Raw genomic sequence first — 14,722 nt, 5'->3', positions numbered from 1 at the left:
TACCTCTCCGAACATTGATCTCTTAGAGCCATCGAAGGCTCTCACAATGAGGTATGAGGGCTTCAGGACCACACCCTCTACTTCTAACCTTGACAAGGCTCTCTTGGGTAGCACGTTGAGAGAGGAACCTGTATCCACCAAGACATGAGATAACACGGTGTCTTTGCATTCCATTGAGACGTGCAAAGCCTTGTTATGATTGCGTCCAGCTGGCGTCAAGTCAGAATCAGTAAAACCCAACCCGTTGCTTGCATTAACATTTGCAACGATCCCTTCCAGTTGGTTCACTGAGATCTCCTGAGGCACATATGCAACATTTAGGACTTTCAGTAGTGCCTCCCTGTGCGCCTCCGAACACAACAGGAGTGAAAGAATAAATATCTTGGACGAAGTCTGAATCAACTGATCGACTACCTTGTAGTCGCTTTTCTTTATGATCCTCAAGAGCTCGTCCACATCCTTCGCGAAAATGGGCTCAGAACCAGCCTGGGGTGCAGAGGCACCCTCATTCACGACTTGCTTGCCTTTGGCTTTCGCCGCGGCATCAACATTATCAGCTTGAGTAGCGGGTGGTGAGAACAGTCTACCATTCCTGGTGAATTTCCCGATTCCACCAACATTGACCACTGCGGGGCCTTCAACTTCAAGTTCAATCCTCTGACCCTCTTCTACCTTTAGTGGCTGTTATATCCCATGATCGCGCGTGTACACACTCCCCCCATAATGGTAAGGAATGGCCCTTTCGCTGGTGAAAGGTAAAGGACCAGGGGCCGTGATGGTCATAGTGGACGGTCGCGCTGGTGGCACCGGCTGCGCTTCTGGTACATTGATCTGATTAGTTGGGTAGAAAATGGTGATAGTAGCAACATCATAGTCATACTCTGAAATCTCATTCATTGAAACATAAACATCCGAAACATCGGAATCAAGTTCAATTACATCAGAATCAAACACATCGTTTAGGATATCAGTAACAACATTGGAAAAAATAAATACACCATCATGGATTACAGAATCAGTAGGAACAACATCTGCGAGTTCATCAATAGCGTCTTCAAACACCTCTCCCTTAACCCCTTCCACAGACTCTTGGACAGACAAATCTTCAACCTGGAGGATACCTTTGTCGAGCAAGGCCTGGATACCCTGCTGTAGCTTCAAACAACCTCCACTCTGAGTAGCACAATCCAAACAACCCTTCCCACAACCGGGGAAAACATCGGCCTTCAACAAGTAGCCCTTGATATCCGACAACGGAGTCTTCAGCTTCAACACATCTTTGACGGGCCTGGCTTCCCATTCCATCATATTAACATTCGCACCATAATGCTGGGGCATGGGATTGTTGACGACATTCGGAGCCGGTGCAAGGTCGATGGCCTTTGAATCTATGAGGTCCTGAACTACGTGCTTAAAAGCTTTGCAGTTCTCAATATTGTGGCCAGGTGCCCCAGAGTGGAAGCTACACCTAGCTTTGGCGTCATATCGCACTGGAAGCCTACCAACATGAGGAGCCAGAGTGCGTAACGGCACAAGTTGTAGTTGTTGAAGACTAGAAAGCAACTGAGCGTACGACATTGGAAGAGTGTCGAAACGCCGGTCCATCATCCTTTGCCTCTGTTGATAGGCGGGTCTGTTACCCGGTTGTTGTTGCTGGTACTGAGTTTGCTGACGTTGTGGTTGTTGTTGTTGTAGTGGTGCTGCAGCCGGAATGGTCATAGCCGCAACATATGGTTGTTGATGATAGTTCTGAAAGTTATTCCTCCGGTTACCCCTGTTCTGATAAGAAGATACGACATTTGCATCCCCTTCTCTCCTCTTCTGTCCCTGAATGAACGGCTTCTTCACCCCTGATGAAGATCCACCTCCACTCTGGATCTTGCATGTCTTCAGGTAATTCTCCACCCTCTCTCCGGTAGAGACTACATCAGCAAAGTTGGAGGCATTGCAACCCACCAGGCGCTCCAAGTAAGGTCTGGGCAGAGTGTTCATGAACATGTTAGCCATTTACTTTTCCAACATAGGAGGTTGAACATGGGAAGCTGTCTCCCTCCAGCGTTGAGCGTATTCCCCGAAGCACTCATTGCTCTTAAGAGACAGATTCTGAAGTTGAGTTCTGTCCGGAGCCATGTCTGCGTTGTATTGGTATTGCTTCACGAAAGCCTCAGCCAAATCCCTCCAGCAGCGGATGTGGGCTCTGTCCAGCCTCATATACCATTCCAGGGATGCCCCAACTAGGCTATCCTGGAAAAAGTACATAAGCAACTTTTCATCGTCAGAATATGCAACCATTTTACGGAAATAGGCTTGCACATGGGTCTTCGGGCAAGAGTTGCCATTATATTTGTCAAATATCGGGACCTTGAATTTCGGTGGCACCCTCATGCCTGGGACAAATCCCAAGTCAGCAACGTCTACTCCTAGAGGATTCTGTCCTTCCACTGCCTTCAACCTCTCTTCCAGTCTCCGAAACATAGGGTCCATACCATGACTCATACCAAAGTCCTCCTGAAGCAGGGGGAATTGATCGTCCTGATCATCATGAGTGGGTTGTTGACCGGAGTTGACATGTAGGATCGGGGTAGGCCCCGGTCCACTGGGTCCATTAACCTCTCCAGCTGGAGGATCAGTCAACGTCTCTGGTTGAGTAGTGGCGGGATTCCTCTGCATCATCTGTCTGAGCTCTTGCTGTCCCTGAGCCACCCCTTGAATCACATCCATGAATTGGGTCATGCGGATCTTCATCTCGATGAGCTCTGCTTGAAATTGATCCATGATCTTCTGTTGAGTCTGCCTTGTTGCGTAACGGTGCGGACGATACTCAACAATTCTGCCTGAAACGGGAACCAGAATGAGAAATCCTCTTCAAGAACACCTGTAATGATGCAAGAATGATATGTGTACGATGCGTATGATGCGTATGCTATGTTTTATCATTTCTCAGGTATTCAAGAGTCTCGTCCACCTTTGAAAAATGGCAACCTGCACCCGTAAGCGGAACATAAACAACAAAGAAGCAACATACGCTAGACGGCAAGCAAAAGTGAAACATCAATAATCTCCTCCGTAGACATAAGAAATAAGATTCACACAAACATGGTTCAAGCAAAGATTCAGTTCATCAGTGTAGAACAAGGAATCCCATCCAACAAACCTGGAGGTGACTCTCAAAATAAACAATAAGACCAACTAGGGAAGTCGTCCTTCAGGAATGAGAGTCTTCAAATACTGGCACTGATCCATCAATCGGTCACACTCTGAACACTCAGGTAGAGGGGTGAGCTTCTCTTTCAATTGCATTCTGAGTTCAACAACTTCCTCTAGGAAATGAGATGCACGGATGTCACTTCCTCTGAGCTGGCTTTCTGCTGCATGCCTCAAATCTGCCTCTTTCTTCAACTGAGTATCTTTGTCCTTGAGCTGTCTTTCCAAGTCTCGTATTTTCTTTTTGTAATTGGCTTCTTCTTTTTGTAATCTCAAGCGTTCATGGTGTTCTTCATCCAACATTGTTTCTATCTCATCATATGACCTCTTTTTGTTTCCTGATCTACCAGAACTTTCACCTTGCGCTCCTTTGAGTTTATGAGCCAAATTCAGCCTATCAGCTTTTGCTTTGTAAAGCTCCATTCGGATCTCTTGTTCATTTTCTTTCAACTGGCGATTCTCCATTAAGGCTTGTTTGTAATACTCAGCAGGCACACTCTCGGAAAGGATCAAAGGCGGTTGCTCCTGTAATGGTTCCATCCGGTCATATGGTAGCAACAAAGTCCCAACTCTTTCCTTGACCCACTCAGTGTAAGCAGGCATAGCAATTGCAAACTTCCTCCCTAAAACAGATCCATCTTTTATACCAATATCCTCCCAAGCTTTTCCCACTTGCTCCAATCTTGCTGGATCGCTTCGTTTCTCAAAGTACACATTTTCAGCTATCTCGACATCTTGCGGCCTTTCATTCATGACAAAACCCAACTGACGGAGAGAAAGAACCGGGTTGTAGTTGATGCAATCCCTAGTTCCTATGAGTGGAACATTGTGAAACTCTCCACAACTCATAATGACGTTGTGCACATTAATCCTATAAGCTTGCCACTTGATATCATAAGATGTGAGCGACATGATCCTCTGAGTCCATTTTTTGAGTATTCTGAGTATCCACAAACAGTCCATTGGTTGGTAGAAAAGACAAGAACCACTTGAGTAGCAACGGGAGACAACACCTGATAGCTCCACACTTACCATGCCTGTTGTGTATCGCGTAATAGGTGTCGGCTAACAAGGTAGGCACCGGGTTTCCTTCAATGAAAATAGTGATTGCTGCCAGGTCCACAAAACTAGGCATACTAGGGAACAGAACAACTCCATAAATCATAACATCCAACTGAGCATTGAAAGCTACCCAATTCCTTTGCTTCTTCCTTATCCATCCTTACCAAGAACTTCAAGGATAAGCCCTCAACATCACCGCTTGGTTTCCAATTATCGCTCATTTCCTTGATGCTCAGGTAAAGAGCCTTAGCGACAACTTTGAAATCCACCTCCTTTGGCACATCCAGGAAAGGTACTCGATTTTTGATTCGGACGTTCATAAGGATGGAATACTCTTCAAGAGTAGGCGCTAACTGGTAATCCTAAAAAGTAAAGCAACGAAGCTCCGGATCATAGAATTGTAAGAGAGTTTGCAGAGGTACCGGATCAACCACCATCTTCAACAATGCCAAGATATCCCCATACTGATCATTAAAAACCTTCTGATTACGGTCAGTCACGAGATTACCCAATTCTTCCAAAGATGTCAACGGCTCACGGTAAAAGCTGTAGGTGCAAGTCTTCCTCTTCAACTCTGGAATGGCAGCCATCTCTCAGTGTGAACAGACTCCTGAATAAACCTGAAAAAATGATATGCATATGCGGGTTAACCCTTTTTTTTGTTTGAAAATAAACATGCTATGATGTAAAATGATGAAACAATGGCTGGTTGTATATTGTGAGGCACAAGATCAGAACTTCAACATGAATTCGGAACCGGGAACCATAGAACACGGTCATCGACTTAGAACCCATACTTCAGAACCAACGGTCACCAACAAGAACCAAACAAAAGTCACCAACAGGGCACGATCACCAACAGAACAAGTCACCATCAGTACCTGTAAATGATTCATTCCCGCCCCACTCACGGGCGTAATCTAGGCCAGGGTAAGGTCAAGAGAAACGCAGGATAAACAATCCTTTCAAGAATATCATCATATGCATACTAGGTGTATGCAACGATAATACCCCCTCAGAATCTGAACTGCTCGTGATACCATGTTCCGCTAAGTGGCGCCATACCACCCGCTTCCCATGAATCCCTCTATTCCTAGGTGTCCTAAAGTTCACTCATAGCCTGTGTATTGGGCCTTTTACCTCTTGTGACCCTCACCCAACAGTGAAACAGATGCACAACTAGCACAATATGCATGAGACAGTAAAGCGCACATAGGATGCAATGCAAGCAGATGAGTATGCAAAGCAATAAATAAATAACACACAATAGACAATAAACAAACAAACGCTAGGAAAGGCCCACTAGGGAAAATACAGTCCCCAGCAGAGTCGCCAGTTGTCGCAACCTAAAAAAGGAAGGAGAAAAAAACAACCGGCGGGAAAAGAAAAGACAGAAGAGTCGCCACCGTGCGTTATTTATCCCAAAGGAGTGAAAGGAAACGCTCGAAGTAAACCTGGAAGACGGAAAGGAAAAGACAAGGTCTCGCAACCAAATCTCGGGTTCGGGAACCGATTATGCGAAGGGAAGATATTAGCACCCCTACGCATCCGTAGTACTCTACGGGATCCACTCTTGTTGTTCTCGTCTAAAGGGTGTGGGTTTATCTGATGTACTATTTACTAAAAGAGAGGTCAAAAGAAAATGACTCGCACGGAGGTCGCATCCAATGCATACGTATCTTATCTGAATATGAGAATCAGAGTCTTCGTAGCTCGGCTACCTACGGGTTAAAGAGGAGTGTGCTCGCTAAGACATCGCGTCTTATGCCTACGTATCTCATCTGGAATGAGAATCAGAGCAAGCCGTAGTTCGTCTAACTAGGGGTTAAGGGTTGTGTTTTTTAGATGAACGACGTTACTACGCAATCTACCGGATGCTCGACCTTTGGAGACTTACTTACCTGTAGTAGAAGGAGTTAACGTGTTCTTAGGAGAAGAAAAACCAATGAGTTTGTTGTGTTTTAGGAATGCCCATGCAAAAAGGAAGTCCTAGACGAAGGAACCGTGCTACCTTAATTGACATGCAAACGAGAGACTATACGAAGCCTAACAATCCTATGGGGAGACGATCACACCATGCAACACAAACATGCATAAAGTAAACAGCCAACAAGGGGGCTCAAACACACATGGGTAGGGCTTTAGTCAAGAGGGGTCATATCAACCTCGACAAACAAGCCATGGAAGGGTAATCAAACGGGCTCTTAACCACTGACACTGAACGTCAGGGTGAGCAAATCAGAAGGGTAATGAGGATAAGACCTCATAGCTCTTAACCCTGGATAGAGTGAGCTCATGACAAAAAAGTGGGGATTCAGAAAGGTGGAACCCTCTCCACTGACCGACCGGACAAAAGATCTTGGGCTTCGGTTCTGAAGCATCGACACATAGTGCGAGCATAAAGAACGACACACTGAATAACGGGGGATTGACTACTAATCCCTTTTATCCGTCAATTGCCTCTTCATGGAGGTCTTTAGGCACAAAAGTAAACAAACAAAAGAAAATATTGCCTCCTATTGAGGTCTTCCAGCTAAGAAAGCGGTAAAATGCGGGAAAGATAAAGGGATCAAGAGATCTACCACACGGATAAAAATCCGAAGTAACAACAACTAAATAGACAAGAAACCCAGAGGTCTCTCAAGCTAGCGTCATCAAAGAAAGCAAGTCAGCAAAGCAATCAGAATAAATCTCCAAATGGTATCCCACAAATAAAGTGGAATACCAAGCAAGCTATCTCTTCAAGAGTCATGTGAGCCCTCACAAAAACTCAACAAACAGGTTAGAGAAACAAGATAGGGTGCAATCAAGAGTTGCATCAAATAGAAGAATCATAGCAACAACAGTGTCAGGTGAACAGTGCACGGATGCAATAGAAAGCATGTCAATGAACACAACACAGATTGGAGAGAAAACAGAAAAAAAGCTACTGTCGTGATCGCTACTGCTTCGCCTAGCGAAGGCTTAGCGAAGCTTCGCTGCAGATTCGCCTAGCGAAGGTGCTAGCGAATGCCTGCGAGTTTTGGATTTTCCATTGATAACAGTACGATTTCAGAAACCCCAAACCCTATGGTATCCATATCAGAAATTAAATGATCAAACATTCAAGGCATTGTTCTACACATTCATACACATCTAAACCCACATGCAAAACCTAACTATACCCACTCTCCTGGATTCAAACATAATACCTCATACATTCAGAAAATTCAAATTTAAAGCGTAAAGTAATGGCAATAGGGCAAACCTGACTGGAGAGATCGAAAGAAATTGAATTGCACTGTTGGTTTGCAGAACAATCTTAGGGTTTATATGAGAGGGAATTGGTTCTTTGCAGATGAGTTCCCTTCAGTCTCTGGAGGCTGCTCTGAATTCTGTTAGCTCTTCTCTCTTTTTCTCTTCGTTTTGTTCCACTGAAACTTTAGAATTTATAACCTGATTTTCGTGGCTTGGTGGGATCAAATGAGAGGTCCAAGTCCAAGATTCTGCTGTTATATTTTTTCAAAAACGCGTTCGCTTCGCCTAGCGAAGAATTTGCTCGCCTAGCGAGCATGATAGTTCAGATTCGCTAAGCGAACCACGCTGCTCGCCTAGCGAGCATGACAGCTCAGGCACAGACTTTTGCTCCTTCGAGATTAGCGTTTTGAATGATGAATAGATCCCATTTGAACATGTTGGAAGTAACTCAAGTCATTCCCTTGTGTTGACTGACCACCCAGATAGAACCCACAAAGTGTCTTGGATGACGTTCAAGCTTCTTGGATCTGATTCTGATTGATATCATGCAATGCAATATGAAATGTTAAATGACCTAAAAATGAATGCATGAATGAGGGGGGGGGGGGGGGGCAAATTTGAGGTGCTACACTCAAGAACCATTGTGGAGATTTTTACTGGCTGATTTTCACGAACCAAAAAAGAGCTTTTTCAAAAACAGAGCTCACAAACCAAAAAATGACTTAGACTAATACCCCAAATAGAATTTTCTCAATGGTTTATCTCCCAACCAAATTAAGAAGAATTATTTACTCAAGAAAAATTATACTCTTGGTAAATTTACAATTAACCCTCACCCAAAACAAAGTTCCTCACGAAACTCAAGAACGATCTCAAAGCACTATGGCTAATATATGTGGAAAAAAGTCTGAAGGACTTAAAGAGATTATGAGAAATGAAAAGTGAGGTTTTTAATATTTTCTAAATGATTTGAAATGATAGAGAAACTCTCTATTTATAGACAAAGAAATATTGTAAAATTGGAAACAATCCATGGGCCAAATAAATGACCTAATCGATTAGGCAATGCAAATAATCAATTATTGCTGCCCAAAATGGAATGTTTAGATATAAAGTTATTACCAATCATTAAGAGACTGTCATAATCCATTATAGACTTGATTATGAAATATATAATCGATTAGTCATATAGTCCAATCAATTAGGCAATTTAAAAAAGGTTTTCATATTCAAGAAGAGATTCCCATAATAAATTGGCTAGGCTCACGAGAATATTTTTGTGGTGATTTTTGTTAAAAAGAGAAAGACTTCTCAATGTTTTAAGCATGTGTGTAATTTATCCATAATACATCCCGAAACGCCCTTGTGCCTTTAAAATACACTGATCACTCAGATGCACACAACCAGACGAGTTTGCACACTTCCTCTCTTTCACAATTTGAAGCGTCAAGTCTTGACATCATTATTTTTTATTTTAGTATCACTAAAGATCCTTAAGTTTTCTTGACGAGGCTTTATATGTTTCCATGTTAGTTACCATCTTCTGAGATGTTAAAATTTTAAACCACCAGTGAAGATAAAACCTTAATCTTCACTTGAAAGTCATTGGACTAAAGTGTTAACTTTGAACAAATAAATCTCTTTGATTGATTCAGAAGAATAGTTTGATCAACCGTCTTTTGAATGTTTCACTGCTTGAGCTAATTTTAGAAATTGCTTGACTTCAAGTGTTGTCATTATCAAAACCACGTCATTGTCAAACCTAAGTAGCTAATGATTGACTTGTATCTTGCTATCCATGAGCTTTACTATCTTGGATCACTTCTTGATTATACCTACCGGCTTATAGATCCACCCCCCTTTTTGATGATGACATCACATATTCACAGAGGTGATAAAAGAGAAAACAAATAGATATAAAGTGGAGTGATTAAACTCCCCCTCACATGAGTAAAGAGTATACTATACTCCATCTGAGAGTGTATTTCTACCCATTTAAACACACCTAAAAGCTAAAGGACATATAAGTTAGACTACTCATTACCATTTATATCATCATCTCTTAAGGTATTTCTTTTGATGATAACCATGTCCTTTTCTAAATTCTGAATGGTTAAAACACTATATTGAGTGATTTTCATAAGGGTTTTGAAGGCTATGTCATTTGCTGTAGCTGGTTGGGTTTTAACTTCATATTAATTTGTTCCTTAGTTATCCTTGAAAATTGCAAACCCTCATGTGTAGAGGTAGAATATTTGAGATTAAGTTATTCACGCTTTTATTATTTCCAAAGGAAAAAGAAAAAGAACAAACAAAACCCAAAGAAGTTTTAAAACAAAACTAATAAAAATAGAGATAAGGGTCCAGGGGTTGGTTATGCAAAGTGAAGGTACTAACACCCTAAACATCTATAGTACTTTAGAGGAACCTCTTTGAAAATATGTGCATTTTGCCTTAAAAATAGTGTTGTTTGCAAAGGATTGGGGAGATGAGAAGAGAATTTTTTTTTTTATAATTTGTGTTTGCCAAGACTTCCTGAATCTCATGCCTACGTGCCAACAAAATGCAATGGAGGATCAAAACCTCATAGTTCGTGGTAAGAATAACAAAGATATTTGTTTTGATCATTTTTATGAATATACATTTCGTCATTTTAAGGAGAACACTCAACTAGCCACCCACAAGTATGAGAACTTTACATCACTATATAGAAAGACTCCAACTTGAATAAAGATCAACAAGTATGCCACTAACTCTCTTAGGTGGAAAATAATTATAATTAATACTATGGGGATAGGAGAATTATATATCAACTATGGAAATGACTCATGTCTAAACTTTGAGAAAATGTTTTAAAAGAAAAAATGCACAAAATACACAAAATAGTTTGAATGAGTTATGCATTTTTTTAATATTTTGAAATTAATTTTGAATGTGCTTAAGATGTATTAACATTTATTAAGAAAAGATTCTGAAAATCACTTGATAAAAGTCATGGTTTATAGAGAAAGTGGTTCAAGTTTGAAAACAAGAAAGATTTTTGAAAAGAAGAGAGAATATTTTAAAAAATAAAGGGTAGGAGATCGAGAGACTATCCTAGAACATAAAGTAAAAGCTAGTGAGGAAAGATCTAACCAAGAGATAAAAATATTTATGACACGAGTCAAACAAGAATTCCATCCTTTAGATTAAGCCTCAAGCAAGCCAAATAAGCAAAGAATAATCTATGTATTAGATGAAACAAAAATAACCAAGCAAAGTCTTCAAAAGAAGTCCAAATTCAAAGGTACCAGATGAATCCAAAGGTCTCAAATCATAAACTCCCAAAGCAAGGGCCAAAATCCTAGTTCCAAGTCTATAACTCCACAACAATACTAAGGATAGTAATCTCAAGTCCATCAATCGAGAGAACCAATTTTTTAGGTTTTTTATTTCTTTATTAATGTCTTTAAAAGGAAAAGAAGTTCAAATGGACAAAGGAAAAAGAGCATAAACATAAACAAAGGTACAAATGGACAAAGAACAAATATCATAAGCACAAACAATATGAGATGAGATGCTAAAATAAAAGAATAAAGTAAAGAGCATAAGATAAATGACATTAAAGTAAAGGTAATGCAATAAAATGTTAGTAAATTGTGTTAGTAATCAAGAATAGAAAGGCAACTTGTCATTTTTTGGAGAACACTCAACTATTCACCCATAAGTATGAAAATATGGACCTCTATATCACCATGAGAAGGGATCAAACTTGGATAAAATAAAAATGTATTCCACTAGCTCTCTTAGGTAAAAAGGAAACAATATTTTTCACAAAATACCATTGGGAGTAGGAGACTTACAATCTCACTTATGAAAATGACCTGCTTTCCGATTTGGGATAAATTTAGCGCTATGTTAAGCAATCGTAATTGGAGTTATGTATAAGTCATAACTATCTGAGGTCTGTCAATAATAATATTTATGTTAATACATTCTAGAGAAATGATATGTAAATCATTCTCCTAAAGCTATTGCCACAAAAAAAAGATGATTAATCAAGCACAAAGGCTAGGAGAGTGGTCCATTACATCAATCAATACTTCATGATAGTTAGGACAAACGTATGCATCAACCCAGAGTACCTTAAATGACCCTTAATCAATTAATAGGTAGATTTGAACTGATGAAAGTTCATCAAGTACCAATCCACACATCATGAACAAGATGGACACAAATCATCCAATTAATCAAGGGGTAAAAAGGAAGAGAAAGGGATGAATAAGAAGAAGACAAGAGAAACCAAATCCAAATTAGATCAAAGGCTTGATCAAGTCATCATCAAAACCAATCATTCATTTTGGTGGATTAGGGTTTTCACCCTATCAATATCCAAGATCCATTGAGTTTGATGAGACCAATGATCAAATCAAATAAGATCCAATGCCAACAGAAGTCAACAAAGGTCAAACAAACATAAAATGCAATAAAATAAAATAAAATGCATTACAAATATTTTTAAAATGAATTTTAGAAGGGAAATAAAAGAGAAAATCCATAAAGCCCTTAAAAACACCAAATAAATGGCCAAGAAAAATATGAAAGGTTGAAATAAAATAAGAAGCATAAAAATAATTTTTCAGAATTTTTAAATGCTTAAAAGTATTTTTAAACCAATTAAAACAAAGGAGAAAAGAGAAAATCCATGAAAAATATAAAATCAAGAAAATAAAATGTGGAAAAACAAAAATCATATGAAGAAAAATAAAATAAAATTTTAGAAATTATTATGGGATTGGGTAAAAGATGAATTTCTATGAATTTTAAAAGAAAATGAAATTTAAAATAAAAAAGGAAAAAGAAATAAAATCAGAAAAAACACAGAGTGTTGGACCTGACCTCATTAATTGATGTGGCAGATCCAACAACTATCAGGCTAGGGCGCACGATGGAAATTAGAAAAAATAAAACACATGATCAAATTCAAAATGGACCAATCAGAACATTTCAAATTGCCAACGTGTATGATCGAACTTAGATGACCTGAAACACTTCGATCATCTTCTCTGGTGATCCCTCATCGGAGTTTCATCTTTTGGCAAATTTAGAACATCAGACCACCACCAATGTGATCGCCTCCTCATCACGAATTTAACCTCATGTTCAAAATTCATTTATCTAAACTGAGCATGGAGAATTTTAGAGAAGTTTCAGAAATAAGCAAGCCACGAAAAATTAAATTAAATGATGAACATGATCAATCAACACTAGATAAGTCTGGAAAAATTTCAGAGTGAAGTATGGGTTTCTTGACTCTCAAAAGCTTGGGAATGAAGCAAACATGTTGCTCTATTTTTAGGGAAGTGATTGGTGATCTCATACGTGCAAAATGATGCTTAATTCATGCAGAACAAATTTGATCATGATGTGTGAAAAGTGTGACTTGCAAACCATCAAAACTCAGCCAAATCATGTGTTTTAGGAGTCAATTAACTTCTCGAGACTTGGTTAAACATGTTTAGTTCCAAAACATGTGGTAATTTGGCTTACAATTGAGGATTAGTGAAGTTCAAAATCTGATTATGGTGATTTCTTAAGTTCCAAGTCACCATGTTTAACTCAATGGGGCATCTTGCTCAAGAGGATTTTTGATCCCATTCTTCTTGAAATTTGTTGACATTATATCAAAGATTACAATGTGCCAATAAAGGTTGCATTTGCGTGCTTGAGCATAAATTTATGACATGTTGAAGTTGGCACGAAAATCTGGTAATGTAACTTGTAAAATTTTAAATCCCAAATGGCTGAAAATGACCTGTAATGTCTCAAACAATCCCATGGCCTTCCAAGCATAATTTGACTTTGATCCCTGAAGAAAACATATAGAGGGCATCATATATGATATTGTTAAAAAAGATTCAGCCTCAAATGTTAAAAATTGAAGAAGTCATAAATCTTGAAAGTTGAGAAAAAGTCACTTGAAAATAGGTAAAATTTCACGAAGTCCATAAATGACCTATAATGTCTCCAAACTTTTGATGATCCTCCAAGCATAATTGACTCTTGTCATGTAAAGAGAAGTTGTAGAGGATAATGAGAAGAGTCATATACAAAATAAGCATTTAAGAAAATTTTGAGAATTGGAGGAGTTGTGATCCTTTGAACTTTGACTTCAAATGTTAACTTTTTGGTCAAACCTTTTGGAATAAACTTGTGTAATTATACTTATCTTGCATTTCAAGGTAAATGGATGATCATATGAACTCAAAATAAGGTTTCCTTGAATGTCTCTTGATTGAATTGCTGAAAGTTTGAGGTAACTTGTTGAAGAAGGCATGGAAATAAACACATGAACCTTTGACTTTTCTTGATAAGTAAGCAACAAAACTTTGAGATGCTCTTGATCAAAATGAGATTGAAAGAGGCTTGAGAACCTTAGAGATCATGTTTTGAGAGATAGCCCCTTGAGAATCAATGGTTGAACACACTTTGTTGAGGAATCAAAGAAAATATAGCTGAGGAACTATGACTGATGCTCTTGATGAAAAGCCCTACCTTGCACAATAAACTTAAAGAGAACAAAACATTTTTTTTGCTATTTTGATTAGTGGTTAGATTAGAAATAAACATATAAGCACAAAGGTAAAACACCAATAAAGAGGTTCTTGATGATCCCTACAAAAGGAAAGCCAAAAGATGAGAGGGAGAGGACAAAGATGTGATCTTGTTTGTATGTAATGATGCAAATGACATGTGGGATCTTAGGGTTAAAAATTAGGGTATGAAAGATGCCCCTATTTAAGTTTCTTTAATTAAGAGATATGAAGATTGAAATCTACATCTCGACGAGATTGAAGAGACTTAAATACAGAAGACCCAATTTTTGGCCATAAGATACTGCAAAAATGCTTATGATATGATATGAATGCAAACAAGGATCTCTGTGGCGAACATAGTGCCACGAGAGATAAAGAAATGCTGGAGAAACGAGGAGACTGGAATTTTTTAGGGGAATAACAGATTCCAAAGGGGGACCAAGTTGGGGACAAACAATGTTCCATAGGGTGAAAGGAAAAATGCGTAGACAAAACTACGACACAAAACTACTGGAGACAAAGGGATGTCCTCTGGGAAAATAAAGCACCGGGAAACAACTCGACTCGTGAATAACTATCATATTAGAAATAAACCAACAGACAGTTAGAAAAAAAAACGAACCCAAGACCCAACGGGGGAAGAC

The sequence above is a fragment of the Lathyrus oleraceus genome, chromosome 4 (genome assembly GCF_024323335.1).
Source record: "Lathyrus oleraceus cultivar Zhongwan6 chromosome 4, CAAS_Psat_ZW6_1.0, whole genome shotgun sequence".
Lineage (NCBI taxonomy): Eukaryota > Viridiplantae > Streptophyta > Magnoliopsida > Fabales > Fabaceae > Lathyrus > Lathyrus oleraceus.
This window is presented reverse-complemented; position numbering follows the sequence as displayed.